The sequence below is a fragment of the Dunckerocampus dactyliophorus genome, chromosome 1 (genome assembly GCF_027744805.1).
Source record: "Dunckerocampus dactyliophorus isolate RoL2022-P2 chromosome 1, RoL_Ddac_1.1, whole genome shotgun sequence".
NCBI classification, from domain to species: Eukaryota; Metazoa; Chordata; class Actinopteri; order Syngnathiformes; family Syngnathidae; genus Dunckerocampus; species Dunckerocampus dactyliophorus.
In genome coordinates, this window is record NC_072819.1 from 37282885 (window position 1) to 37288930 (window position 6046).

Genomic DNA, 6046 nt, shown 5'->3' on the forward strand with positions numbered 1-6046 from the left:
CAATTGAGAAACTGCTATCTATTTCTATCCGTACTGCACAGAATGAACTCGAAACTGAAACCAGAGAAATGCAACAAAATGGAGAATAATGAGGCACACAAGCGTATTGATGAGTCAAATTGCATGCTGAGTACGACAAATTCATACATGCTGGCAGGTTCGCACTAATATTGAAAGTCCTCCCTGCCTCTCACGTACCCCCTGACAGTTCACCGCACATCCCCCAGGGGTCTCGCCCCAATACTTGAGAAGCACTGCCGTACGCAGACAGATACTGTAACAGGTTCTCAACAAAGACTTTCCTTGAGTTCAATTTCAGAGCCTTTACTTTGAAGCACTGTAAAACCGAACATACAGAATAAAGCATGTCAATTATAACTTGTACCCCACAGGTGCTCAATTGGGTTCAAATGAATAAGGATCCTACTTCGCAGAAATTCACTTGTCACGGTCGGGTCTGAAATCAATGAACCACAATAAACGAGGAATTTCTGTACTCACTTTTGTTAGATACTGTAAAAGTGTACTTTAAGTAGGCATCGCTTTTAGATGAAACACGGAATAAGGACTACCAGGGAAAGCAAGAGAGATAATCGGCTCACTTGTCCTTTGCTAACAGAGAGCGCCAAGTACAGATTTCTGGAATGTTGAAAAAACATAGTTTACTAATGAGCGCATTACAACCTTATATAACCTCTTCACTACACAGCGAACACAGTCAAATTTAGTTTCAGTGTTGTTGGCGCAGCAGCAGTAGAGATGTATGCACTCACTAAATGGCTGTTGACAATTGCACTAAGTAGAACCAGACTGCTTGAAGAGCCTGAGTGTAAACTATTCAATGACCCTCCGTGCAGTCAGAGACATGAAATGCTCTCCTCATAATTATTTTGAGAACAAGGCAGGTTTCCCCCACAATAAATAAGTGTGTTGTCTTTCAATTTTGTGGCCCCTGTGGTAGGCACAAATGCCAGAAACTAACACAACAAAAACACAACATTCCTATGTTTGTTTATACTTCCACAAAAAAACAAAGTATAGCAGTAACAGGAATTATACCCATGACAAACTAAATTTAAACAGGTGTCACTGGCAAGAATGCCAGTGGAACTTTGCAAAGCTAAATTGAATTGGGAAAATTTATCTTCAGGATGCCATCCATTTTCTTTCTGCGTATCGTGTTTAGAACAAAAGGGAAGCTCACTTTAAGGCCCTGTCACACCTTGACGATTTAGCCAGCGTACACCAACGTATGAAAAATTTGGCCAATACGCTGGCGTACGTCGAATAAGTTATGAGTAAGTTTTGTATAAGATAAGAGCACGCTGAAGCACGCCGGCATACGTCGTAGTACGTCCAAGCCGTCCAAAAATTTTGTGCATGCACAAAACTTTTCGACGTATGTCAACGTATGATTCATGCGTCCCGCATACGCGGGCAATAAGTTATGTGATCGTTGGCGCCCGTTCACACACGTTATTTTAAGTTACGCACAAGTCGTAATACGTCAACATACCTTGAGACAAAACTGTGTCTTCTTGGCTCTCGTCTTGGCAAGGGTTGGCTGAGAGGAGATGGAGGCAACTGGGGAAGCAGCTTCCGATACCATTGACGATGCCTGAGAGGTGTTACAACCTGCGTGATCTCCATCAGAGTGAGAGTGGTAGGGGGAGGCTGTGGGTGGTGATGGATCCCTCTGTCACTGCCCTGATACTTCTTGGCAGCAGTCTTCGAAATTTTCTTTGGCATGATGGTGATGTTGACACTGCGATGTCTAGTGAGGTTACGATTTGAGTCATTAAGTGGCAGCCTTTTTATAGGCTACGGCACGTGATCGTCGGTCATACGCTGCCGTGCGGTTTGCATAAGTTAGACTGGCGTTGGGCATAAGTTGTGAACGCCGGCAACATGCTACGCATTCGTTGGTATAAGTTGTCTATAAGTTCTATATAAACGTTCTATATAAGTTACTAATACGTCATGTATACGTCCAACTCGTTATGAATACGCTATGTATACGCCCAAAATTGAGAAAAACGTCGACAGTTCAACGTATGCCATCAAAATGATCATGTCGGGCATGCGCTGGCTAAATCGTCAAGGTGTGACAGGGCCTTCAGAGTGAGAGGTGAACAGGGGCGTTATATTATAATATAATTATAGCCCCCCATATCTAAGGCCCTGTCCACATGGGAACGTTCTTGGGATTGGAAAAAAAATTGCATCCACACTGTGCCAGATTAGTTAATAGTTGCAGCCAGACGTGAACGGATCACTGGGTGAAAATGATGTAAGACACAAGGCACACCTCCGTGCGGCGCTGTGAACAGATCAAAGTGAACAGGTCAAAGTCGGCCCATGGAGGGCTGAGACAATGCAGGTTTTCGTTCCAGCCAACAACACCTCCTTCAATTTCAGAGAAGGAGCTCTTCAATGAAATCACCTGCTGTAGAAACTGGTCAGCGCTCTCGCCTCCCATTGCGAAGGTCCTGTGTTCGTGTCCCCGTGCAAGCGGTGCGAAACAGGGCGGGTTACACATACGGAAACGGTGAGCCGGAGTTTTCAGATTTTCCCGCTTTGGAAGCCGTTTTCAAAAAATACCGTTTCAGGTCACCCAGAACGCTGTTCCCATGTGGATGAGAGGCTGAAACAAGAAAACACTTTGCCGTTTTGACCTGAAAATGTTTCTGTGTGGATGGCCCCTAAGCCTCCTGAAGGGCCCCCCAAACCACCTTAAACCCACCCTTGCCGCCTCCCACACACACACGCACACGTCCTTAAGTTGTTTAGGTCTGATAAAACCATGGTATTCCATCAGTCATAATTTGCTTTAACATTTGGGCTGAACCAACCTTGCTTTGAAAAAAACTCAATCCTTTCTCTTCTGGCATCCTGATTTTTGGTCACTTCTCGGCTACCAACATGAACCGGAAAAGGAATGTACCAACTCCCTGGGGCAGATTGGTCCAAAAGTTATCACTTCCCTTACCTCTGGGATTTGGTACATTCCCTTTCCAGGTGGTGTAATTGTAATTCGTTTTGCTTTTTGTGAACATATTTTGCACTTCTCAGCTATCGTACTTGTGTGGTGTGGTAACATCACAAAAAGAACAAATAAACCCTAGAAAAAAGTCAAGGAAAGAGCAAAAACACCTGTGGAATTAGCTCTGGGTGAAAGGTTAGCGTGCAAAGTCTCTGTTTAATGTTTGAGGGAAAGGAAAGAAGGGGGTAGACTTTTTTTGCGTCTTATGTGACAAAATACTCAAGAATGATCATGTTCTTTTAACGTAGTTTACAATGACTACTAGGTTGCAATTCATCAGCACATAATGCACATTCATTTTATCAGTCATAACTCAGCGCTCGCATTTATGGTCAGAACTATTTGTGTGCGTTTTGGCAATGTTTTACATTAAACGTAATAATAAAATAATAATAATAATACAATAATTAATGAGCAACTGACTCAGACCAGTTTTGGTCTAATTACTTTTAAGACTAAGGAGTCAATGATGTTCTTGAGGGGGTTCATGCAGATGTGCTTAATAAGATCCCATTTCCAATCAAGTGTTTCCCAACCTTTATTGAGCCAAGGCACATATTTTACGTGACAAAAATCTCACGCAACACTACCAAACAAAAGCAAAAACAAGTTAATTATGTACCTGAGGGTGCCAGCTAAGAACAACTCACCATTAAACTGAACTGGATTTCTGTCATTTGTTGTATATTTGTTTTACATTATGCCTGCTCATTGTGTGGAAGGTTTTTGCTCAAACACTTGAGGAGACGCAGTAAGTTTGCTCACATTTCCAAAAGATTGCATTCGCTGCATCAGATGCTTTGTTATTTCGAGCACAATGTTTTCATATACTAGTGGGATGTTTTCAGCTTCCAGCAATTGGGTACATATACTTGCAACATAAAAAAAAACACATCGCTGGAATTTTGAATATGCTCTGGACCAGCGTAAACGGTATTCCAGGCACATTGTGGTCACACCAGATACTGACTGTTTTTTGCTGAAAATACAGTTAAACTGGACATGTTAGAGTGGCCTTTTATTGTGGCCAACCTGATCATGCTGTCTCATCAGCATCTTGATATGTCACACCTGTGAGGTGGACAGATTTTGAATCATGAATAATGAATGCCCACTAACACAGATTTAGACAGATTTGTGAACAGTATTTGAGAGAGATAAGTTTTAGATCTTTGCGTTCAGCTCATGAAAAGTGCTGTGTTTATATTTTTGTTGAGTGTATTTAGTATGTACAGTCAATATTTGAGCCTGCATATATAATTTTGACTCAGTGAAACAGAAACAAATTCAAACTTGACTTAAAAAATCATACATACTGTATGGTGCATCCTCATTCCACCCTGGAATCAGAGCGGTTCAAATAAATCAATAAGGCCCTGAAACGAATATTCATTCCCTTGATGAGTGTATGTAAACTTCTGACCGCAGCTGTCAATGCCCTTTCAGAGCTGCCAACATGTGGTGTTCATTTGTGCACATTTTTTTTCCTCCAAGGCGAGCGTAGTGCGCGTTTGAACCGAGCGAGCATTTTGCGTGGGATCTTTGCTTGTGTCATCACATCATAACACTGCATTCCTGCAGCTCTGCTTGTACAATTTTGAGTCACTGTGTTTATATTGTTGAAGGTGGCAGTTTTTAGCATATAAAGTAGGACGATTGATGGCATTAATTATACACACAAACACCATTTGAAACCCATTTTGTTCACAAATGCTTATTGCAGGTTGTCTTCATTGCCGCTTCAATCACAATCTCAACCTAACACATTCGTACAATATTTATGTCTCCTTTTCAAATGTGATTGATAAACTTGTGTGTGAGTACCTTGTTTGTGGTGATCGTAACAGACAGTTCTTCGAGTTGATGACCCTCTGTTCTTTTGTGTTGCGTGAGTTACAGTGTTTGCTAAGCAATTAGCTGCAAATAAAACTCTCATAAACCATCGTTAACATATGCTAGCCATTGGTGGTGTTCGTATATTTATTCCTATTTTATTTAGAAAAAAATGTAACCTTTAGCCAGTGACATACAGCTGCTTTACGTAAGTTAAAGTCTGCCTCTGACCATTTCCTGAGCGACTCAAGCTTTCGGCAGTATTTTATATCCACAGAAAAACATCACAATCCAGGAGATTTTTAACTTCAGCTGGGATGTTAGGAGACAAAAGCAATTTTCTCAAGTCTCCCACAGAATCCGAAAGAGTTGTCATCTCTGTCCTTTAAAACAGTTTAAAAAAAATGTTTTTTTAGGGTTTTTGAGCAGTCTAGAACCTTCAGTGCAGCAGGCAGCTCTCTTGTACTCCCTAGCTAACAATGGCATACAGTATAGAGCAGGGGTCACCAACGTGGTGCCCGCGGGCACCAGGTAGCCCCCCACGACCACATGAGGTGCCCGCAAGCCTGCTTTTCATTCAGGTTTTCAGTTAATAATGTGAGAACACGAGAGAGAAAAGTATTCTGAAACATAAAATGTGAGTTGTGGACACCAGCATTTTGTGAATGTTTTGGTAAAACAAGCATATTTGATCTGTTTGGGTTGAAATAAGGTATGAAAATCATTTCTACAAAAATGAGTAGCTCATGGCCATTTTCATTTTCCAAAAGTAGCTCTCGCAAGAAAAAACGTTGGTGACCCCTGGTATAGAGACTCTGGCGTCAATTACATACGCAATTGGATTTATGTCAAGAAGTCACTTATGCATAGCGCAAAATCATCTGAGGACCAGGCCTGGCTTCCACATGTTTACTCCTAATTTCCTCAAAACAAATCACTTTTAACAGCTGTCAAATGTCAGTGTAAGACACTGCTTTTGTGTATCCTGAAACCCATCCACTGTATGACCGTTCATCCCTTTTAATAGACAACAATGCAACTTGGATGTGCCATAAAAACAATGACTCCTGTTACCATGTATTGGTGATGATCACCACCTTGCAAAACTGGAACAATCATTGGACATACTGTAACCAGGAAGTCAAAGCACACGAGTGTGCAACGTCTATC